Source organism: Mobula birostris, chromosome 3 (genome assembly GCF_030028105.1).
Source record: "Mobula birostris isolate sMobBir1 chromosome 3, sMobBir1.hap1, whole genome shotgun sequence".
NCBI lineage: Eukaryota > Metazoa > Chordata > Chondrichthyes > Myliobatiformes > Myliobatidae > Mobula > Mobula birostris.
The window spans coordinates 159,935,075-159,961,081 of NC_092372.1; the positions used below are offsets into that span (position 1 = coordinate 159,935,075).

Genomic DNA, 26,007 nt, shown 5'->3' on the forward strand with positions numbered 1-26,007 from the left:
TGACAGATTGTATGCATTGGGTAAAGGCTTAAATAACATGTAGATTAAGATTAGTAAAAAGGAAAAAGTGATAAGTTTTTTTTTAAAAAGATGGAATTTGACACAGTAAAGAAAGCTATTGATGGTACTGGTAAAAAATAAAAGATGCTTGATTGCTGAAATACAGCTGCTTTATGATCATAATAGTTCTGTGTTTGTTGTTAAATTTATGTAAGATGCACCAAAGCAGTAAGATATTCCAATGTATTGTTAAAGAGATCTTCATCCCAGCAGGAATCTATAGTGCCTGTTCAATAACTGTCCAATATTTCTGTTGCCACCACAGACTTAGAGTTCCTCAGCTATTTTTCAATGATGTTATGTATTATATGATCTAAGGTATAGCTACTAGGAATAGGGTTGTAAGAAACATCTACTATAACTCTAATGACTCACGCGGACAGCCCCAACAATTCATGTACCATTTGTGTGATGGTTGCAAATTCTGCCTGTGGGTGCTTAAGTTGTGATTACTTTAAGACATATTGGCTGATGAAGAGTTTTCAACCTGTGCTTTCTACAGATGCTACCTGACCTGCTGAATGTTTCCAGCACCTTCTGCTTTTATGTCCTATTCCCAACATCTTTTAAATTCCATTGACCTCATTCTCCTCAGGCTCTCACACATTTATACCCTACTTCTATATAAATCTATATCAGTACCATACAGATTTCTGGGCTCAGCACTGAGCTCAACACTTTTAGATCTTTGCAATCAGCTCTGCTTCTTTCTTATGGTAACTGGAAATCTTCATCTATTTCTATTAACACATACTCTGTAATCTTCTTTTATTCTGTTGCTTATCACAATAGCCTTGAACTATCAACTTTTTGTAACTTAGTCCAAGAAATTCAACTTCATTCATCATACTAATGCATTATGTATCAGTACTAGCATAGCTTTATGTCTGTAAAATACATTCTATTAAAGTTACTGAAAATAGTTCCTGACAATGAAGTGTTATTACTATATCGCACAATCAATCAGAGGTGAATTATTAGATATTTACCTTTTCAAGTTACAAGACTTTCTTTTAGGTCCTTTCCTCTCCTGATCATTTTCCCTTTCGCTGAACTTGCTTTATTGAGAGAGGTCATTAACCCTTTTTCAGATCATTGTGTGCAGTTTTGCTCACCCTGTTATAGGAAAGATATCATTTAACTGGAAAGGGTGAAGAGAATATTGACAAGGATATGCCAAAACTCAAGAAGTAAAATTAAAGGGATAGGCTAGGAAGTCCAGGACTTTATTCATGAAATGTAGAAGACTGAGGGTGACTTTTTAGAAGAGCATTAAATCTTGTTGGTATAGATAAGCTGAACACACATGTTCTTTTCCCCAGTGAAGGGGAACTAAAGACTAGCTCGCATAGGTCTAAGGTGAGAAAAGGAAGATTTAAAAGGGACCCGAGTGACAACTTCTTCGCAAAGGATGGTGTATATACCGTATATGGAATGAGCTGCCGGAAGAAGTGGTTGAGGGAGGCGCAATAACAACATTTGAAATACATTTGAGTAAGCTTATGGATACGCTAAGGTTAAAGCAGGGGTTCCCAATCCTTTTTATGCCATGGATCCATATTATCAACCGAGTGGTATGTGGACCCCAGTTTGGGAGTCTCTGGTTTAGAGGCTTATGGGCAGAATATAGGCAAATGGCACTAATTTGGTAGGCAGCATGGTCAGCATGGATGAGTTGGGCCGAAGGGCCTGTTTCAAAGCTCTATTACTCTATGACTTCATGATTGAAGCCTAATTTTTTTCAACTCTGTATGAGCAGTGCCTGGCCAGATGTATATTTCCAGTAATTTCTGCTGCTTTATGCAGAATAGAGCTTAAATCGTTAAGTTGGATTTGTTATAAGCATGTTTTCAGTGTGTTATTTTTGAATTGTCAGCACTTTAGAAGTGACTTCTCACCTTTTCCAATTTTCAGGCTGGCATATTTGCTGTGGGTTTGGCAACTGATTTTAAGACAAGGAGAAACAACCTCCTACTCACCAATAGCTAATTCAGGGATGCCAATGTCTTCTTTGGTGCTGATGCCAAACTATTTTGAGAAATGGAACTTAGATAAGATCATTTGCTTGTTGACCAAAATAACCTTTCACAGAACATTAAATATCCATATTAATTCACACACATTGAGAGCACATCTTTTGAATATGTTTCTCCCTACCTCTTACTATAACAGTGACAGGCTAGGATATGGGTTGAAATAAATTTAAGCTGTGTTTAAAATTAGTAAATTGCCAGTAAAGCAGCATATCATACTAAATGCAGCATTCTGTATATTGTCATATGGTAAGTTACTCTTTTGCTATTGTTTCAATGTTCATGACTTTGCATTCAAACTTGGATGAAATAAGAGTAAATGAAATTGATTGTACTGCATTCTACAACTTTATGATGTGGAGTCAGAGTTGCACAGAAATACAGCACAGATACAGACCCTTTGGCCTAGTCAGTCCTTCCTAGCTAGTCTCAACTTCCTGCGTTCGGCCCATATCTTTCCAAAATTGTACACATGTGCTGCCTCACAAATGGCTTATACAACTGCAACAGAATGACCCAACCACTATATTCATTTCCCTGAATGCTGAAGGTCAGCATGCTAAACACCTTTTTCATGATCTACCTGTGATGTTTCTTTCAACAAACTAAGCACTTGTATACCTAGGTCTCTCAGTTCCATTATAATTCCTCTTGTCTTAGCATTCATTTTATACAGTATGTCATACGTTGGTTTGACTTTCCAAAATGCATCATCTCTATATTGATATTATATTGACTTCCAGTCAAAATGGTGTCAAGCTATGATGTCTGTCAAGGTCGTGGTTCAGACTTGATTATCGTTTCTTAGGTTCGTAGGGATAGTTTTGGGGGCCGCGCAAGGAGCTGGGGGAAGGTTAGACAAATCCATATGTCTTTGCAGTGTAGGAGGAAGCAAGAGCCCTTGGAGGAAACCAACATGGTCATTATTAGAATGTACAAACTCCTTAAAGTCAGCAGCAGAAATGAACCCAAGTTACTGTTGCTGTAATAGCATTACACTAACCGCTACATTTATATAAATAACAATGGTACATTACTAGTCACCAGCCTTCATTCCGAAAAACAACCTTCACCCTCTGCTTGCTACCACCAAGCCAATATTGAAACCACCTAATTAAAAAATTCCAAAGGTTTGCAGCCCTCTGCAGACATAATTTTCCCCTTAGGCCTTGATCCTAATTGCTTGTCAATTTGAGACAACACCAACCAGTTTCAGCTTCTCTGGCTAGAGGAAATGATTTCTCAGCATCTAGCCTGCCAGACCCTCATAGAATAGGGTGAGATTCAATGAGACCAATACTCATTCTGAACTCCAGGGACAATAAAACACTCATATTATATTTGTCTTCATGAGATACGCCCCTTCATTTCCAAAATTAATCTTGTGAATTCATGCTACACTCTCAAATTCATTAGCTCTGATGTACAAGGTTGTGTACACTACATGAAATGAGAATTTTTTAAAAAACAAATACTGGAAGGCTGAAATCAAAACAGAAAGTGTTTGAAAAACTCAGCAAGTCAGGTAGCATCTGTGCAAATAAGTACAGGTCTAGGACCTTACTGCAGTTCTGATTAAGTATCATGAATCTGAAACATTAAATGTTTCTCTTGCCTTAATTAATATTTCTATTCCCTGATCTTTCATCAGAACTAGTGAAAGCTCCCAGACCTGAATCATGAATTGTTTGTCTTTTGACAAATGCTGCCTGACCTGAGTATTTCCAGTCCAAGTGAGGCCTCACCAATGGTTCATTGAAGTTCAGTAAGGCTTACTTTATACTCATTCTACCTAGAACCAAACAAAACTAACATGCCACTTGCTTTCCCAATCACAGACAGAATATAATAACTGAAAGGATACAGCTATACACACTTCAGACAATATATTGCTGCCTGTTTGTTCTCAATGCAGGCCTAATTAAAAACATTATTGGGAAACAAGTTATCTATTTACATTGTTTGGGGTTTAGGAGCTAACTAATCTTAATGCTTTCCCTGACACACAGCAGGCCAGCCTATTAAAAAAAAATCTCCTCACAAATGTCCTGTACAAAAAAAAACAGAAGGCTTTTATTCCTTTCAAAAATTACTGGGAAGGCAAAGGCAGCTGATAACTGTTAATTTTTCATAAAACAGCCCTCACTGTGTCTAATGTTAGGAATGCAAATGTCACAGTTGGATCTCAGCTTAATATTACATCTGAACCAGCAACAAGAATGTCTACTTTTGCTTCCAGAAATTGCCTGCATCTACCCCCTGACTGTTGAAATCAATAGCTACACCCCTTTTCATCCCTAACTATGTGTGGCAGCATGGTAGCTTAGCGGCTAGAGCAATTACTTTACAGTCGGGGCTCAATTCCCTTCGCTGCCTGTACGTTCTCTCTGTGACTGCGTGAGCTTCCTCCACACTATGTTGGTGCTGGAAGCGTGGCAATATTTCAGGGCTGGCCAGCACAATCCTCGCTGATTTGATTTGACGCAAACAATGCATTTCATTGAGTGTTTTGATAAACAAACAACTAATAAAGCTAATCTTTAATATCTCTTTAATCTAGTCAAATTATTGCTTCACAAGCGTTTTTTTATCGACCATTTACTAAAAAGGAAGACGTTCATTGATATAGCATCTTATACCAACTTACAGAACAGCCCCAAATATATTACAACCAGTGAAGTATATCAACAGTTCATTAGCACACAGCAAAATCTCACAAGTTGCAATATGATAATGACTGGATATAGAAATAGCTGATTTTAGCATTGATGATTAAGGGATAAGTATTTACAAAGCACTAGGCAGATTTCCAGTGGTCTATAAAATCCAGTTATGGGATCTTTTACATCCACCTCATGGAGGAGGCAGAGCTTTAGCTTAAAATCTCATCCAATGGATTCAACTACCATCAGTATTGTGTACCCTACAGGCACATTTTAGCCAATTTTGGATTTAATTTTATAGAATTCCATTATCAAAATAATAAAGGATTACAGTACCAGTACAGATACCTAAAATTATGAAAAAACATTACATCAAGAATTCCATACCAAACCAATGTCCAGAAACTTCTTGATGAGGGGACATAATGTTCAACGGTACACAATGAGTGTTTGTGGATGGGATACTAGAAAAAACCTCCTTGACAATGTCAGGATTTAGTGATCAGATACAGGACATCCTTAATTGGTGTTATCAATATTCAAGGGAAAAGTTAAAATTTCTTTTAAATTAATTCAAAATTTAAGATAGCAAATCCTTTCAAAGTCCAAATCTGATTACAGCTCCAAAGACATGTTTGAACTGTTTTTTTTTTAAATAGGATGCTCATTATTCCACCTGAATTAAATTTGTAGCTCTGTCATTTTTATCTGGCAGAAAATACAGCAGAAGATGCTGTATAACGAATCTTCTGCAAGTCCTGGTGTCATCAATTCACCAGTAACTGAGCTACACAAGAATGGAAAAGGCCCAGGGCCCATCATGTCTACACCAATCATCAGGCCTCATTTTACTCTCCCCCACATTTCCACCAGCTCCCCCAGATTCTATTACATGTACACATGTGTAACCTATTGTGGGCAGCCAACTGACAAACCTGTGTGTCTTTCAGAAAACAGAGCACTTGAAAGAGACCCGTGCAGTTGTAAGGGGAAGGTGCAAAACTGAGTTGAAATTCTTTTCCTAAGTTGCTTCACCATCACTTTCTTTCCGGTGGTAGATTTTGAATTTGGGCACTGTGTCTCGGTAAATAGAGATTGGAGCAGTCCTTATCCCCATCCCCACCACAACCTGATGAAAACTCACTAAGTTTAAATGGCTGAAAACTCAGCTAGATGTCTAAGTATGAGGAGAGACATTTGAGCGAATAGATGAGTTAATAACAGATATCCAGATTTGCTTAGGAGTAAGCACTGCACCACCAAAGCATAAGAGAAAGTACATGGCTATGAAGCAGATGTTCATTGCCTTGCAATAGTAAGTCAACAGTACATCTTTAGATTACTGACTCCTTTAAAATACCTCCTTGAATCCCAGCAAAGACATCTGATTGAAGCCATTAAAATTTGAATGGAATTAAAAAAGCATGGGATTCAAAGTCCTTTATAAAAGAATATGATTGGAATGAAGCATGAGATACTGCAGTTGTACAAGGCGTTGGTGAGACCACACCTGGAGTATTGTGTGCAGTTTTGGTCCCCTAATCTGAGGAAGGACATCCTTGCCATAGAGGGAGTACAAAGAAGGTTCACCAGATTGATTCCTGGGATGGCAGGACTTTCATATGAAGAAAGACTGGATGAACTGGGCTTGTACTCGTTGGAATTTAGAAGATTGAGGGGGGATCTGATTGAAACGTATAAAATCCTAAAGGGATTGGACAGGCTAGATGCAGGAAGATTGTTCCCGATGTTGGGGAAGTCCAGAACGAGGGGTCACAGTTTGAGGATAAAGGGGAAGCCTTTTAGGACTGAGATTAGGAAAAACCTCTTCACTCAGAGAGTGGTGAATCTGTGGAATTCTCTGCCACAGGAAGCAGTTGAGGCTAGTACATTGGCTATATTTAAGAGGGAGTTAGATATGGCCCTTGTGGCTACAGGGATCAGGGGGTATGGAGGGAAGGCTGGGGCGGGGTTCTGAGTTGGATGATCAGCCATGATCATAATAAATGGCGGTGCAGGCTCGAAGGGCCGAATGGCCTACTCCTGCACCTATTTTCTATGTTTCTATGTTTCTATAAATAATGTGAATCACTGAGGATTTTGTGAACACCCCTCCTGTCCAGGCAACCCCAACTCCACCAACACCACCATGGTGTTCCCATAGGATGCTGAATCAACACCATTTTTCAAGGAATCACTGTTAGGAACTTGTGAGCTCAGAGTCTACGATATCATAGAGGAAATAATAACACAAAACATATTAGCACATTATTCAACTTTTCACACTTTTGGTTTGTACATTCATCTGGGAATCTACTGAATGTCAAGAGAAGCTTGATATCTACAGGGACAGAAAGGAATAGGCTGGGCGTAATGATGAAGTGCTTGAAAAATTTGTGGAGGGTATAATCATCATGCTAGATCTATTGGAGTGGATATCCTGGCTCTGTGAGAACATAGAACATAGAACACTAGAGCACAGTCAGTCAACTGCGTTGTGCCAAGCTTTTAACCTACTCTAAGATCAATCTAATCTTCCTCCTACATAGACCTCCATTTTTCTATCATGTAAGAGTTTCTTACACATTCTAATGTATCTGCCTCTACCACTACCACTGGCAGGGCATTCACCACTCTGTTAAAAAAACCTTTCCTCCAATCTCCTTAAAGTTATGCCTCCTAGTATTAGCCATTTCTGCCCGGGGGAAAAAAAATCTCTGGCTATTCACTAGATCTATGCCTCTTATCACCTTGTACACATCTATGAAGTCACCTCTCAACCTCCTTCGCTCAAAAGAGAAAAGCTCTTTTTGAGGTTAAATGCAATTTTATATGCTTTTTGGTGACTCCATGTAGTAATATGTCATTGATCTAAAGTTGCGCATTGCTAAAGCTAATGCATTTGGTAAAAGTGCTTTCAGATCATTTCTTCAGTACTGCTAGATAGAAAATGCTTAGGCACTGAGCCACAAACTTTTTTTGATTATTGCCTCTTTCAATATTCCTCCAGAGTGCTGTGTTTCAGGAGTGGCTTCCTACTTTTCACTGCCTCATTCTCTCCTTTAGGGTTTAACTTCTGGATGTTGTTTTCCTTCTTGTATGATTCAGCGTGTTTGCAGAGCAGCGTGTGCAGCCAAAATATTTGTCCTGGAAACATTGGGAGGGAGAGTGCAATAATGTTAAGATGATCGGTCCAGCCAGGAGAACTGCTGTTTCAAATTAATAGTGGTATGCACAATAATGATTGTGCTGGTGATTTAGGTCTAGTTACATCTGCACTTTGCTCCATCTGCAACTGTCACATTAGCACTCAAAGTAAAAATCTTTCTGAAAGAATTTGGTTTGTGTTGGGAAACAGATTGCAAGTAAATTCTATACCAGTCTTCCAACAATGCTGGACAGTATCACTCAAGTGTGACGTAAAACTTGATACCAGCAGCTAATTCTAGGTTTCTGAGAAAGTTGCCTCTAGAGCCAATCAGGCTATGGTGCTGTTATTTCAATACAAAAATTCCCTTGGAATTCCAAGTATCTGCAATTGACACTGATTCAAAATTACCCTGATACTGAGCATTATCCAGATGTCAACAGCTGTAGATTTACCAAAGGTGGCTTGGTCAGTCCAAAAGATGTATTTAGTCTTTTTGATAAAATCTTGCAAATTTTACACTTGCTCTACAGCTTTGAGTAATACATTCGCTGCTTTTTTCTTTTCTCATAGTCTCGCCATGTCTGTCATTTTAGGCACAGAAACATCCCTGTATATGCTTCTGTCTTAAATGCTTTAAGCCCAATCAATTGACAGTATAATTTGGAAACTGTTTTGGTATTTCCCATTATTAAACCAGCCAGCATTTTTTTCACTTTAAAATAAATACTTGACTACTCCAGACAATTTATTCAAGTTCACATGATTAGAAAGGACTGTCTGATTCTGAAATGGATTAATTAAAAGCTTTGCAGTTATTATTTACAGGCACACTGGGTCACATATGTAACCTGAGAGTTTCTGCTGCTATACGTTTTCAGTTTAATGATCTACTGTTAGGTTTTTTTGTAAGAATGCACCTGCTAACAGGTAAGAGGAACTTCCTTGCTCAAACAACTTTGTAAAATCTACTGAAGAAGACAATGGAAGATTTTGCATTCAGAATGAATAAAATGGAGGTTTTATGGCAGAAAGTTGTTTCGTCTGAAGCAGAACTTGTGGATGGTTGACTAGGATAAACAATAGATGGGGTACAAAGGCAATTTCCTCCAAGTTAATGGTGCAGTAAATCTAGTGGCTGCTTGTAAAATTGGTCAATACCTGGAGTATCACGTAGCAAATGGACAGAAGGACTTGAGGTCATTTGATCTTTGTGGCCATGTTTCACATAAATAGCTTGAGACCTTTACATATATTAACCTGAAAGATGGAAAAAGTTCCTTTAATAGGACCCTTTAATGTTGTTTACTTGGATTTTCACCTTCAAAAAGGTGCTGCACACGAGCTGATAAGGAAGATAAAAGCCCAATGCATTAGAAGAAAAATGCAAGCATGGACAGGAGATTGTCTAACTGGCAGAAGGCAAAGGAGTGGGAATAAAGGGTGCCTTTATCCAATGACCTGTTTTTGATCCATTACTTTTCACATATGTTAATGCTTTGTGGCCAAGTTTGAGGATGATACAAGGATAAGTGGAGAAACAGGTGATGTTAAGGAAGCAGAGTCTGTAAAAGAATTTGGACAGATTAGGATAATGGGCAAGGAAGTGACTGGTGGAATACAGTGTAGGATGTGAATGGCAATGCATTTTGGTAGAAGGAGTAAAGGTGTAGACCATTTTATAAACACGGACTGAATTTATAAATTGGAAATGTAAGGGGATTTGGGAGACTTAATGCAGATTCCCTAAAGGTTAAGTTGCAGGTTGAGTCAGTAGTAAGGAACACAAATGTAATTTTAGTCTTCACTTCCAAAGGAATAGAATATAAAAGCAAGGACGTAATGCTGATGCTTTATAAGGCATTGGTCAGGCCACATTTAGAGTACTGTAAGCAGTTTTGGGTCCCATAAGTGAAAAGGGATGTGCTGGCATTGGAAAGGCTCCAGAGGTGGTTTATGAGAATTATCTCAGGAATGAAATGGTTAATGTACAAGAAGCGTTTGATGACTCTGAGCCTGTATTTTCTGGAGTTTAGAAGAAAGTGGGGGGGGGCGGGGGGGGCTGGTGGAGATCTCATTGAAACCTATTGAAAATTGAAAGGCCTGGGTAGAATGGACATGGAGATGATGCTTCCTATAGTGGGATGATCGAGGATCATAGGGCACAGGCTCAGAATACAAGGATGCCCCTTTAGAAGAGAGGTGAGGAGGAATTTCTTTAGCTAGGTGGTGGTGAATCTGTGAAATTCACTGCCACTATCAGTTGTGGAAGACAGGTCATTGGGTATTTTTGAAGTGGATGATAATAGGTTCTTGAGTAGTAAAGGTGTCAAAGGCCTCAGGGAAAAGTCAGAAGAATGGAGTTGAAAGGGACAATAAATCAGCAATGACGAAATGGCGGAGGGGACGTAATGGGACAAATCGTTTGCTTTTGCTCCTGTGCCTCATGGTCTTATGCTCTTGATTCAGAACTGAACTATATCCCAGATGGTTTTAGAGCTGCACAATCAGACAAATATGGATGGGGAATCACATTTAGAGACATAAATGCAATGGACCAAAAGTTGTCTAAAGAAGTGAGTAGGAGGAGTCTAGTAATAGTTCATTAGCATGCGGAGGGAATAAAATGCGCTTACTGTCGGATTAATACAAGTAGCCACCTAATGGTTGGTGTTGGCTCAGTGGTGCAGGCAGCCTTTTCCTATGTTACGATTCTTTGCTAAGTAGGTTTTAAGGAGTATTAAAAAAAACCATGACACTGAGGGCTAAAAGATCTACAGTGTCAATTTCAGAAATTATATTAATTTGTAGAAATTTAATGATCTAGAATAGAGGAGAAGAGACATCTTGAAATGTTATAGAGAGGCAAGATCACAGAGGAATCAGGGAGAAAAAATCAGAGTGGCGTTTGACTAAGAACCACTATAGGCCACCAGATAAATACAGTATGGCACAAATAGGACAGAGGCAGTACAATTTTGAATAGCTTCAAATTTAACATGACTAGAAGAAGGATGGTGTGCCAAAAGTAAATTATAAATAAATATATTGATGAACAGTTCCATAACAGTTGAGCTGAGGCTGAGACAAAATAAAATATAATCTGTAATGTATGGATCCGTTTCTTTTAGAGCAATGACATCCTTCCTCAGCAGTACGTATTGATCTATTGACTGCGCATGTGCATTGATCTGTCATCTCTGCATGCACTGTTGTCTACGCATGTGCACTGTCCTCTCTCTCTCTCTCACTGCAATGTGAATACACCAGTTAAAACCAACTCCTGTGTGCGTGCTTTTTTTAAACTGATATGTAGTTGTGCACAAAATTAACAAATTGACAACAAGTACAAACCTGGATGTCAGAAAATATCACAAACTGCACCGACAGTTACAGGACGAAACAGCAAGAGTTAAACAGCACGAGAACGCCGAAGGACCTGTGAGTAACAGTGAAAGATGCGCTGAATTTAAAGGAAAAATAACATGGTGGAAATGGCTTCAGGAGGAAAAGTTGATGAATTTGATAGCGCTAATGAAGGACTGGGGCTCATATATTGAGAGGTTGGAACTGTATTGTAACACGATCAACATAGAGGAAGAAAAGCAAGCCCCTACTTTTCTTAGTTTAATAAGCCAAAAATAGTACAATCTATTACACAACTTAGTAACCCCTGCAAAGCCTACAAGCTAGATGTTCAATGAAACTGTTACAATTTTACAATATCACTTGAGCCTTAAATTGCTGGCAATAGCTGAGAGATTTAGATTTTACAAAAGTAACGAGTTAAAAGCTTTCTGAATACATTGCAGAACTGTGCAAACTTTCCATGTAATGTGACTTTAGAGTTGGACTTTCTGATGAATTAAAGGATGGGCTTGTATGTGGCATGCATAGTCAAAGCACTCGAGAAAGGCCACTGTCCGAGAGAGACCTAACCTTAGAATAGGCATTGTGTTGCAATATTGTTAGAGACTGCAGCAAAGGATGTAGCAGAATTACAGAAAATGAGGTTAGAACGTGACATGCAAATAACGTCCCTGAATGGTGCAAAGAGCCAAAAATGTTTTCAATGTGGAAAATCCTCCCATGATGCAAATGACTGTTGGTTCAAAGAAAAAGTCACAGACAAGGTCACAGAGAGAGAGTGTGCAAGGCAGATAAGAAGTCCAACCGAATGAAAAGTCTCAAACACAAAACTAAGCAAATGCATAAAGTTCCTGAATATAAAACAGAATCAGACAACATAGACAAGAAAAAATCTACAGGTGCTGGAAATCCAAGCAACACACACAAAATGCTGGAGGAACTCAGCAGGCCAGGCAGGATCTATGGAAAAGAGTACAGTTGATGTTTTGGGCCAAGACCCGTCATCAGAACTGGAAAGAAAGATGAGGAGTCAGAGTGAGGGGGAGGGAGGGAGGAAGAGTCACAAAATGATAGGCGAAACTGGGAGGGGGAGGGGTGAAGTAAAGAGCTGGGATTTTGATGAGTGAATGAGATACAGAACTGGAGAAGGGGGAACCTGATGGGAGAGGACAAAAGACCAGGGAAGAAAGACAATGGGGAGCAGCACCGGAGGGAGGTGATAGGCGAGAGTAGGAAATGGGAATGGGGAATGCTGAAGGAGAAGCTGTGGAGCTTTACCGGAAGTTCGAGAAATTGATTTTCAAGGTGCCGCTCCTCCAACCCAAGTGCAGCCCCACCACAGCAGCAGAAGAGGCTATAGACTGACACGTTGGAATAGTAGTGGGAAGCGGAACCAAAATGGGTGTTCACTGGGAGATCCCACCTCCTCTGGCAGACAGAGTGTAGGTGCTCAGTGAGGTGGTCTCCCAATCTGTGTTGGGTCTCCCTAATATATAGGAGGCCCCACCAGCAGCACCAGATACAGTAGATGACCCCAACAGGCTCATAGGTAAAGTGTCAAAACACCCAGAAGGATGGCCCTGAATGGTAGAGAGGAAGGAGGTGTAGGGGCAGGTGTAGCACTTGCTCTGCTTGCAAAGGTAAGTGCCAAGAGGGAGATCAGTAGGGAGGGGGAGAGTCTGTTAAAGGTGAGCTGCATTGCATTGAAGTAGATCACAAAATCATCTGGATCACAATAGATGTGTCTGGTGTAAAACTGAAAATGGAGCTGGATACAGTGTAGGCTTTGTCCATAATTCCAGAGGCTGACTACAGCAGACTGTTTTCTAAGATACTATTAGAGAAGACTTCAGTTATGCTAAAGACCTACACTGGTGAAAAAGTGTCTCCCAAAGGCAAACTGAAGGTAAGTGTGATGTATGGAGACCAAACACAGCAGTTACAGCTTTATGTATTGAAAAGTGGAGGGCCAGCACTGTTTGGATATGAATCGTTGAGAAAAATCCAACTAGACTGGCACTCAATCAAAGCTCTCAGTGTGGTACCAACAGGCCGCTGCAGCCCAAATGGTAGCACTAATCAGAGGCTGTCACCGTTGCATAATGCTAATGAGGAGGTGTCTCAGAGACGAATAGATAAACAGATTGAAGGCTTGGTCAAAATCTGTTCATGATGCCAAAAAGTTCAAAATGTATCCCCACAGGCACTGTTTCACCTGTGGGAGTGGCCGCCTTCACCATGGTAAAGTGTTCATAATGACTTTGCTGGACCATTCATGGACTCCATGTTTCTGATTGCTGTGGATGTTCATTCGAAGTGGCCGGAGCGTAGACAATGAAGTCAACCACCTCAGCAAAGACTGCCTCTGCTCTGAGGACTACTTTCAGAAAAACTTACCAGAACAAATTGTGACAACGGACCACAATAAACGTCAGAAAATTTCCGACTGTTCATGAAGATAATTGGCATCAGGCATTTCAAGTCACCTTCTCACCACCCAGCAACAAGTGGGTTAGCTGAAAGGTTTACCCAGACTTTCAAGAAATCCATTAAAGTGATGGACCAGGAGGACATTTCTTGACAGTACAACTTCCTTTTTGTGTATAGGAACTCTGTTCATGCAATGACAAATCAAGCACCTGCAACGTTGTTCATAACCAGGAATCTGTGATCTTGCATAGACCTCTGGAGGGAACTGCAGAATAGACAGTTCAGCCAGTAGCCAAGTGATGCAGCAAGGAGCTTAAGATTGGACAGGAAGTCCAAGTGTGTGACTACCAAGAAGACAAGTGGACCCTCGGTAGGATAGCTACAAAAACTGGACTACTGATGTATGTAGTGGATGTTGTATATCAGACATGGAGACATCACGTGGACCAGATACTGGATGCTCAACCGAAAAACACACCTGAGTCGACTGCATCCACCAGGACGGACACATCACAGTCACTGGACTTATCTCTCAGTGATGATCATGTCACTGACAGCAACATGACACTGGAAACTGAGAATGTTGTCTTAGAAATGACACTTACCAAACCTGATGCCACTCAACAGGCCCAGAGGCACGACAAGAATGTTATTCTTGACAAGACACCTGCCAAACCAGATGCCACTCCTCTGATGCTATCCTGAAAGAAACAGAGCGCCACCCAAAAGAACTGTGAATTTAATAATGGATGGTTATTGTGAAAGTGTGTTTATTTAGAATACGCTTATGAAAGAAAAATGGATGTTTTGTACATATACAGTTTTATATGCATTAATCTAAAGGGGAAGGAAGTGCAATATTCTATCTATTTCTTTTAGAGCAAGGAACCCCTCCCCCTACACTACATATTACTCTCTGTCTGCATATGCACATTTGTCTACACATGCACATTGTTCCCTCTCTCTCTCTCTTTCACTCTCTCCCTCTGCAATCTGAATACACCAGTTAAAGCTATCTTCCACAAGCATACTTTTATTTAATATATATGTAGTTGTGCACAGACACAACAGAGTCAGAGAGTTTATAGCACAGAAACAGGCTCTTTGGTTCATAATGTTCATCACAACCTGGATGCCGATCTGAACTAGTCCCTTTTGTCTGTGTTTGACTCATCCCTTTAAACCTTTCCTATCCATATACCTATCCAAATGTCTTCTAAACATGATAGTTGTACTACGTCTACCAATGGTTCTGCCAGCTTGGTTCACATACCCACTAATCTCTATGTGAAAATTATCCATAGGAAAGTAAGAGTCAATATTTCATGTAGTTCACCATCTGTAAAAAATAAAGGCAGGTTATGTTATCAAGATGAAAGTGGATAATTATAGTGATCACAATCAGGGGAAAGTTGGTAGTTGCTGAAATCCAAAGCAACACACAAAAAATGCTGGAGGAACTCAATAGGCCGGGGAGCATCTGCGGAAAAGAGTAAACTGTCGATGCTTCAGCCCTAGACCCTTCTTTAGGACTGAGAAGGAAGGGGGAAGATGCCTGAATAAAAAGGTAGGTGGAGGGGAAAGAGGCTAGCTGGAAGGTGATACGTGAAGCCAATTGAGTGGGAAAGGTCAAGGGCTGGAGAAGAAATAACCTGATAGGAGAGAAGCATGGTCAATAAGAAGGGAGGACCTGGGGGAAGAAATAGGCTGCTGAGAAAGCATGAAAGGTCAGAATGGGGAATGGGGGTGGAACTGTTGTTTACCAGAATGAGAAATTGATATTCATGCCATCAGGTCGGAGGGCACCCAAACAGAATATAAGGGTGGCCTCCTCTTGGCACAAGAGGAGGCCACGGACCAACATGCTGGAATGGGAATGGGAAACAAAATTCAAATGTTTGGCCATTGGGAAGTCCTGCTTGTAGCTTAATAATAAGACCATAACACCATAACACATAGGAGCAGAGCTTGGCCATTTGGCCTACCGCGCCTGCTCCGCCATTCAATCATGGTTGATCCTTTTTTTCCTCCTCTTCAACCCCAGTTCTCAGACTTCTCCCTGCAATCTTTGATGTCGTGTCCAATCAAGAACCTATCAATCTCTGCCTTAAATACACCCAATGACCTGGCCTCCACAGCTGCATGTGGCAACAAATTCCACAAATTCACCCCCTTTGGCTAAAGAAATTCCTCCACATCTCTGTTTTAAAAGGGTGCCCCTCTATCCTGAGGCTGTGCCCTCTTGTCCTAGACTCTCCCACCATGGGAAACATCCACATCTACTTTGTCTAGACTATTCAATATTCGAAAGGTTTCAATGAGATCCCCCACTCATCCTTCTGAATTCCAGCGAGTACAGACCCAGAGCTATCAAACATTCCTCGTATGATCACCTTTTCATTCCTGGAATCATCCTTGTGAACCTCCTCTGAATCCTCTCCAATGTCAACGCATCTTTTCTAAGAGGGGTCTAAAACTGTTGACAATACTCAAGGTGAGGCCTCACCAGTGCCTTATAAAGCCTCAGCATCACATCCTTGCTCTTGTATTCTAGACCTCTTGAAATGAATGCTAACATGGCTTTTGCCTTCCTCATCATTGACTCGACCTGCATGTTAACCTTTAGAGTGTTCTGCACAAGGACTGACAAGATCCTTTGCATCTCAGATTTATAGATTTTCTCCCCGTTTAGAAAATAGACCACACATTTATTCTACTATAAAAGTGCATGACCTTGCATTTTCCAATATTATATTCATTTGCCACTTTCTTGCCCATTCTCCTAATCTGTCCAAGTCCTTCTGCATCCTACCTGCTTCCTCAACTCTACCTGCCCCTCCACCAATCTTTGTATCATCTGCAAACTTGGCAACAAAGCCATCTATTCCATCATCTAAATCATTTATATATAACATTAAAAGAAGTGGTTCCAAAACCGATCCCTGCGAAACACCACTAGTCACTGGCAGCCAACCAGAAAAGGATCCCTTTATTCCCATTCACTGCCTCCTAACGATCAACCAATGTTCTAACCATGTTAGTAACTTTCCTGTATTACCATGGGCTCTTAACTTGATAAGCAGCCTCATGTGTGGCACCTTGTTAAAAGCCATGCTGAAAGTCCAAATATACAACATCCACTGCATCCCCTTTGTCTATCCTACTTGAATTCCAACAGGCTTGTCAGACAGGAATTTCCCTGAAGAAAACAATGATGACTTTTTACTATCTTGTCCTGTGTCACCAAGTACTCCATCACTTCATCTTTAACAATTGACTTTAACATCTTCCCAACCTAACTAGTTGACTAATAATGGACTAGTTGACTCAGACTAACTAGTCTATAATTTCCTTTCTGCTGCCTTCCTCCTTTCTTAAAGAGTGGAGTGACATTTGCAATTTTCCAGTCCTCTGGCACCATGCCAGAGCCCAATGGTTTTTTTGAAAGATCATTTCTATTGTCACTACAGTCCCTAACGCTGCCTCTTTCAGAACCCTAGGGTGCAGTTCATCTGATCTGGGTGACTAATGTACTTTTAGGTCTTTTAGCTTTTTGAGCATCATCTCTCTTGTAATAGTAACTGTGCCCACTTCTCTTCCTTCACACACTACAACATCAGACATACTGCTAGAGTCTTCCACAGTGAAGACTGATGAGAAATACTCATTTAGTTCATCAGCCAACTCCTTGTCCCCCGTTATTATTTCTCCTGCCTCATTTTCTAGTGGTCCTATGTCCACTCTCATTCCTCTTTTATTTTTAACATACTTGAAAAAACTTTTACTATCCATTTTGATATTATTTGCTAGCTTGCTTTCATATTTCATCTTTTCCCCTCCAATGATTTTTTTAGTTGCTGTCCGTAGGTTTTCAAAAACTTCCCAATCCTCTATCTTAGCACTAATTTTTGCTTTGTTGTATGCTATTTCCTTTGATTTTACAATGGCTTTGACTTCTCCTGTCAGCTATGGTTGTGCTATTTTACCATTTGAGTATTTCTTCATTTTTGGAATACATATGTCCTGCACCTTCCTGATTTTTTTTCCAGAAATGCATGCCATTGCTGCTCTGCTGACATCCCTGCCAGCAGCTCCTTCCAATTTACTTTGACCAATTCCTCTCTCATACCACTGTAATTCTTTTTACTCCACTGAAATACTGCTATATCAGAATTTACTTTCTCCCTTTCAAATTTCAAGTTGAAGTCAATCATATTGTGTTCACTGCCTCCTAAGGGTTCTTTTAGCTTAGGCTCCCTAATCAATTCTGGTTTCTTGCATAAAGCCTAATCCAGTATAACTGATCCCCTCATTGGCTCAATAACAAACAGTTCTAAAAAGCCAAGTAGTAGGCATTCAACAAACTCACTCTCTTGAGATCCATTACCAACTAGAACCTCCTAATCAACCTGCATGTTAAAATCTCCCATGACTACCATAACATTGCCCTTTTGACTTGCCTTTTCCATTTCCTGTTGTAATCTGTAGTCCACTGTTGGGAGCCCTGTATATAACTGCCATCACTGTCCTTGTACCCATGCAGTCTCTTAACTCAACCCACAAGAATTCAACATCTTCCAATCCTACGTCACGTCTTTCTGCTGATTTCGTGCCATTCTTTACCAGTAGAGCCAGACCACCTCCTCTGTCTACCTTCCTATCCCTCCAATATAACATGTAACCTTGGACATTTAGCTACCAACTATAACCATCCTTCAGACACGATTCAGTAATGGCCACTGATCATGCAGATGTAAGGTTCAAATCTCAACCTGAAGTCAAATATGGCAACAAAATTATACACCATCTTGTTTGTGGGGGGGGAGGGGGAGCGGTGGGTCTGTAACCAATGCTTAAGGAATACAATTTCCCATAAAATAACTGGCTTTGATGTTCTCAATGTTTAATTTGGAAGAAATTTTTGCTCATAAATAATGGCTATCAGACAAGTAGTAAATCGGCAAATAGTAAATAGTAAATGAAGTTTTGGTCTCCTTGCTTGAAGAAGGACATACTGGCTTTGAAGGCGGTGCAGAGGAGGTTCACCAGGTTGATTCCAGAGATCATGGGATTTGACTACGAGGAAAGATTGGATTGTACTTGCTGAAATTCAGAAGAATAAGAGGAGATCTTATAGAAACATATAAAATTATGAAAGGGATAGATAAGATAGAGGCAGGAAAGTTGTTTCCACTGGTAGGTGAAACTAAAACAAGGGGACGTAACCTTGAGATTTGGGGGAGTAGATTTAGAATGGAGATGAGGAGGAACTGATTTTCCCACAGAGTGGTGAATCTGTTGAATTCTCTGCCCAATGCAGCAGTGAAGGCTACCTCAGTAAATATATTTAAGACAAGGTTAGGTAGATTTTTGCATCGTAGGGAATTAAGGGTTATGGGGAAAAGGCAGGTCGGTGGAGATGAGTCCATGGCCAGATCAGCCATGAATGGCAGGGCAAGCTTGATGAGTCAGATGGCCTACTCCTGCTCCTATTTCTTAGGCTCTTATGTTAGTCTAAAAAACGATACTGGAGACATTAAAGGAGGTGGTAATAGGGTAAAGCTTGATGCTATTGGTCCACCTGTTGAGCTAGAGTTTTTTGACCATTTTCCTGAGAGGCAGTATATAGATTGGAAACTGGATGGCATTAAAAGGAGTCCCTTATTAAACACCAGAGTTAGCAGTATGGTTATTGGAAGCACATATTATCCCTTATCCTTAGCTGCCAAGGAGCTTACCAGCCAATTTTGAATTATGATCATTGTACAAGCAATAAGCTTAGAAATTATTTTGTTGATAGCATATTCCTACCATTTCAAATGAGATGATGACCAGATAATTTATTTTTTGTTGATATTGGTTAAGGATAACCATTAACCAGGATAATGGAGTTAACTTCCGAGTGATTCCTTGAAACAATACCATGGGATTTTATTTTACTTTCTGTTGCACAGTGGATTAGATTTGCATCTAAAGATACAAATCTGGCAGTACAATGCTTTCTTGATAATCAACTGGAAATACCAACCTCACCATGACTGCAGTGTGTAGGTTTATCATGCATGGGCATGCATCCATATACTGTAATATACTCCGGGTTTTTAAGTTTGAGCAGTAAGATAATAATCTGCGGATGAATAAAAAAAAATCACAAAATTGGATATTTTCCATCCGGTAAAGCTTTCTCCCATCTGTTCCACATAAAAGGCTAAAAATAGTCTGCATAAATTTCAACTATGCCCTTATTCAGATGTTTTATGTGCAAGCTCACAAAGCGCTTTGCTCAAGGTTTTTACTAGTTTATTAAACTAAATGGTGTGATGGGTAAAAACTGAAATAGGGCAGATTGATCATGGCATAAGAGATTAAAAATAACATTTGGGCTACCTAGTAGCAATTAATACATCGCAAATTTAACTGGCCATTATAACAGCAAGTATTAGGATAGGGTCCTGTTTGTTATTGTTTATGTGCACGGGTAACACTTCAATATTGGACAAAAAAGTCTATAGACCAAAGTTTCGTAATGACAAAGGAATATACTGTATATGAAACATTGCAAAGCAATGACTGTTCCAGAATGTCCCAATAAGCATCCAACATGCAAATTCCTATTTATATAATCACCCCTATTTACAAAAATCAGTCTTGCTTAATGCCTGTTGATGGACAAGGGAGCATTAGCAAACAGAAGCCACACTTTGCAGTACGTCAACAAAACGATCATAGGAAAAGCAGGTTTCACTTGATCTGTCCCTATAAATCTACCCCTATAGCCATGATTTTCAAATGCTTTTGTGTATGTGACTGCAGTCTGCTCCACCTGTACAGGTTGGAGCTGATTTTAGTTGCAGTTTGTATTGGACAGACAATATTCTGCATTTGTATACAATCCACCCAGTAAAAGACGAATCAAGTGTTGTGAGTAGACCTCACTTCCATTTAGGAAACAAGCTACTAGTGCAGATTGCAGACAGGTCACTATCAGGAAGGATAGGAAATCCAGCATTACATAAATAAAAATTTTATTCTTTAAAAAGGAACAGATATTATTACACCAGATGCCATTATGATATTCAGATTCCTATGGAACAAGTCATTGATAGGAAAGTCTCTTTCCCCTCCAATGTGAGACATTAACACAACATCATCACTCACCCAAGACTGCTTAGCAGCTGCTTTATTCCTTGTGTCTCTGGGCAGTACAGGAAGACATTTAACAAGCTTACAAGGACTGAAGGGGTATGTAAAGGGAGAGATGTAGTATGTCTTTATATACTTACTTAGTATTTATCAATAAAATTAAAAACTATAGAAACTCCTCTGTATTGATCTCATGTGGATGTGCATCATCCTATCTTTGTCCTCATTCTGTCCTCCCTTCCTCACACGTTTCCAATCACCATGGAGCTCTGAGCTATTTCTTCTGCTCAGAGTCAGAAAGAGAAAAATTATTTTTCCATCTTTGCGAAAAATACTGGTTCAACTTCTCAAGCACGAATTTAAGAGTAATTGCTTTCTTTCCTTTTGCTTCCTTTTTCCTTTCACTGTCCATCAGACATCTGGGTTTTAGGGATTCAAAGGTGAGCAGGAGCTCTCTCCTAATGCTGCCTCATTACTTACCCTCATCCAAAAAAACACCTGTACAATAACAGCATCTTGACTAGTATAGGTAATCCAAGGCCATGCAGGGTAACTTTCAGAACATCTGGCATAATTGTAAAGGACAGGCCAGTTCTGAATCACGGACAGCAAACACATGTTTCAACACAACATGTTCTATACAGGCCTGAGATGTAGATGTTAAGGTTCAGGCTTGGAAAGCTGATGTATTCTGAGTACTATCAATTGCTAAGTGCTCTGCACTGCATGCCAAGGAATTTCCGTGATGTGCCAGAGAGTTTGAGTGTGACTACTTTACTCTTAGGATGAATATTATGAAATACGTGTCATCGCAATTGGTATTGCAGCTGAGCCACCCGTAAATAAGTCTTTGGCACCATTGTAACTCAGACTTGCACAGTGCATGCCTACTGCTCCTCTAGTAAGCCTACCCAGGATAGAATGGCCGACCCAGGTATGACAGCATGTTGCCTTTCCATAACACCAGAGATGGTAGTTTCACAGGTACTGAGGCACATGAGAACAATGCCCACAAAGCAAAAGTTCCCCTGCTGCACCATACAGCCACCTGACAATAAATGCTCATAGTGAAAATGAGGACTATTTCCCATATCTCAGGAGCCTCCTCCCAAAGCAGATATTGATGTAGGAATCCACTTTCAATGCACCAGTTTATTACTTGGTCAATCGCGGAAGATCAAGAACTCAGAACTAGTACAAAACGTACGGAATATTGAGCAACAGTAATGCACACTCTTCAATAGATATCTGTGACCTGGCCTACACAGAGAAGACATCCCAAAGATTCAGCAAAATATCACCAATCTTGTCTCTGTCAAATTCACCAGAAGGATAAAGAGAACAATGTCAGTGTCCTCTCCCAGGCCAACATTCCAAGTATTGAGACATTCATTTCATTCAGTCACCTACAGGCAAGTCACTTCACTTGTATATCTACTGCAGATACCCATAACACACTCTGCTCTGAGCTCTAAGGGAAGAGAATGTGAGGTAGACAAATGGAAAATAGAAATCACAAATTAGTCCAAACTCTCCTTGAAGAAATGCAACATCCTCAGTGACTGCTGTGATGCCTTAGATGATGACTGCTTAAAGTGGTGGAGCATTCTTCATGGTATGAAAACCACAGAGTCATATATTAGGAGCATGCAGAAATCCTGCAGTAGTGGCGCTGTCTCACAAAGCACCTATCTGCCCACTTTTTTGTCCACCTCTTGCAAGAGACTGTGATTCCCTGATTGGCCCTATCAGCTATCTCAGAACTCACAAAGCCACAGCTAAAATAAATCATCCTCAGTCCTAAGAAACTGTTCAGAAAAGGAAGAAGATTAAGGCAGTAAATTAGCAGGCAGAGCTCTGGAATGAGAAGGGTTTGAATCCTACTAAGGCAGCTACACAATTGTAATTACCACAATGATAGCTGACTTTAATGATAAGCATGAAACTCTCACAAAGTTCCTCATCTTCTTAAGGGAAGGGAATCAGGCATTCTTATTTGGTCTTGTCTATATGTGGGATAACTGGCTTCTCTTTCATAGATTGTAAGAATTTATAAATGTTAGTACTGCTAGTGAATAACAAGTTATCAGCCCCTCAAAACAATGCCCAAGTATGTCGCAAAGCCAGATTAGATCAACTTCCCCAACAGTCAAAGAGCTGCTGCAGGAGATTCTTCTAAATTTGGCTCTAAAGAATCAGAACCAAAAGAGTCTTTGATGGAGCCAAAGTAAACTTAAAAGTCACATCCAAAAAGCAAAAGGATAGCCAGTGACGAAATTGGTCCCTTTGAAGTTCAGAGTGGTCATCTATGCATGGAGCCAACAGAGATGGGGGAGATCTTAAATGAATATTTTGCATCTGTATTTACTTGGAAGACAGACACAGAGTCTATAGAAGAAAGGCAAAACAGCAGGGAGGTCATGGACCCGATACAGTTTAGAGAGAAGGAGGTGTTTGCTGTCTTGAGGCAAGTGAGGGTGGATAAATCCTTAGGACTTGATAAGATGTTCTCGTTGATTTTGTGGGAAGCTAGTGTAGAAATTGTAGGAGCCGAGCAGAGATATTTAAATTCTCTTAGTAACAGGTGAGTGGATGAAGGATTGGAGGAGAGCTAATGTTGTTCCATTGTTTAAGATAGAATAAAAATAAGACAGGAAATTATGAGAGTGAGTCTAACTTCAGTCCCTGAAGTATTCTCAGGGACCAGATATATAAGTATTTGGATAGATAGGGACTGATTAGGAACAATTAGCATGGCTTTGTGCATGGTAGGTCATGTCTAACCAATCTTACAGAGTTTTTTTTAGGAAGTTACCAGGAAAGATGATGAAGGCAAGGCAGTGGATGTTGTCTACATAGACTTTAGCAAGGCTTTTGACAAGGTCCCGCATGGGAGGTTGGTCAGGAAGGTTCAATTTCTTGGCATTCAGAATAAGGTGGTAAATTGGATTAGACCATGGCTGGTAGTTGGTTGCCTCTCTGACTGGAGGCCTGCCACTAGTGCTGGGCTGCAGGGATTGGTGCTGAGTCTGTTCTTGGTTGTCATTTATGTTAACAATCTGGATGATAATTTAGTAAACTGGATCAGCAAATTAGTGGACACCACCAAGACTGGGTGCAGAGTGGATAGTAAGGAAGGCTATCAAAGTTTGCAGCATGATCTGGACCAGCTGGAGAAATGGGCTGAAATATGGCAGATGGAATTTAATGCAGATAAGTGTGAGGTGTTACACTTTGGGAGGACAAACTGGGGTAGGACTTACGTGGTGAACAGTAGGCTACCGAGGAATGTAGTAGGACAGAGGCCGGGCCCATCTTCTCCATCCATGTCTGCAAGGACATGATCACCCGCCCACTGCTCACTTAGCTACATCTATGACAACTCCCAGCAGCCGGTCGACACCAAGCGAGCTTGAGATACAAAAAAATTTGATGTTATCTATCTATGACAGGGAATATAGATACATAATTTATTGAAAGTGACATCACAGGCACCTGTAGATAGGATTGTAAAGAGAGCTTTTGGCACATAGGCCTTCATAAATCAAGGTAATTAGTACAACTGTAGGAATATTATGTTGAAGTTGTTTCAGACATTGGTGAGGCCTGATTTGGAGCACTCTGTACAGATTTGGACACCTACTTGTAGGAAAAAGAACAATAAGATTGAAAGAGCACAGAAAAAATTTACAAGGATGTTGCCAGGATTTGAGGACCTGAGTTATGAGGAAAGGATGAATAGGTGAAGACTTTATCCCCTAGAACTTAGGAGAATGAGGGGAGATTGGATAGAAGTACACACAATTATGAGGGGCACAGAAAAGTTAAATGCAAGCAAGCTTTTTTCCACAGAGGTTGGGTGAGACTAGAACTAGAGGTCATGGGTTAAGGGTGAAAGGTGAAATGTTTAAGGGAAACATGATAGGGAACTTCTTCACTGAGGGGGTGAGAGAGTGAGTAATGAGCTACTAGTGGATGTGATGGATGCACTTTGATTTAAATATTTAAGAGAAATTTGGATAGGTAGAAGGATGGGAGGGGTATTGAGGACTATGGTCTAGGTGCAGATTGATGGGACTAGGCAGATTAAAAGCATGTCATGGACTAGATAACGAAAACAAATGCATAGGGCAACACTTGAGTGCAAATTATTATGTAGTCAGTTTTATTGGCAAGATCAGTATAATCCATTTTGAATTCTCTGGATGAAAAATATGGGCAAGTGAAAAACTGCAGAGGCTGGAAACCCAAATCATCACATACAAAATACTAAGGAACTCAGTAGGCCAGGCAGCATCTATGGAAAAGAGTGCAGTCAACATTTCAGGCTGTTGACGGTTTATTTTTTCCATAGATGCTGCCTGGCCTGCTGAGTTCCTCCAGCATTTTGTGTGTGTGTTGCTTGGGCAGAGAAGAAATTGAATTATAGGCATGAAGACAAGCCCACTGGCTCAACTCATCCATGCTGACTAAGATGTCTGTATGGACGAGTTTCATCTGTCTGCATTTGGTCTATATCTCTCTAAACCTTTTCTATCCATGTACCTATCTAAATGCCTTTTACATGGTATTTGTACCTGCATCTCCCACTTCCTCTGGCAGCTTGTTCCATATGACAATTGGAGCTTTGTGCAATTGGAGTGATCAGAATCCTGAGAAGATGTAGTTCACTCCGGTTCACTGATTGAGTGGAAAGGTTGCGACTCGCAGCAGTGTTGGTTCTTTTAGCAGCGCCCAGTCAGAGAGACCGGAAGCCTGAAAAGGCACAGGTTCGTTGATTGAGTCGAAAAGGCAGCGACTCACAGCATTAGGGCTTTGAGAAGCAGCCAATCAATGTTCGGGATTGATGAGTAAGAACTAATTAAAGTAAGACAGGGGCAAGTGCACAGCCATTATCAGAGTGGACAGAATTAGAGTGGAGAGTTTGAGGCTTTAGCTCTTCAGGCTTCAGTGGAAAGAGGTTTTAGTCGGAGAAGGCAAAAAGAGATCCCCCCCCCCTTTTACATTTGCTTAGTTAGAAACGTAGAGATGCCAGGTAAGATAAGGGAAAGCTAGGGGAAAGCTCCTCTTGCAGGATGTGGGAAGGCAGGAAGACCTCCAGTGTCCCTGATAACTACACCTGCAAGAAGTGCATCAAGCTGCAGCTTCTAATACTCTGCAT

General features: G+C 40.4%; 1 long non-coding RNA gene across 1 annotated transcript in view; it reads left to right on the forward strand.

Annotated features, from left to right (window-relative positions):
* Positions 1 to 11,174: 11,174 nt before the first annotated feature.
* The window catches only part of LOC140194747 (uncharacterized), a 104,219-nt gene continuing 89,386 nt past the window's right edge, over positions 11,175 to 26,007 (forward strand). The window contains exon 1 of the long non-coding RNA XR_011885286.1: positions 11,175 to 11,345. This is a non-coding gene — a long non-coding RNA (uncharacterized lncRNA). The remainder of the gene's footprint in view (positions 11,346 to 26,007) is intronic.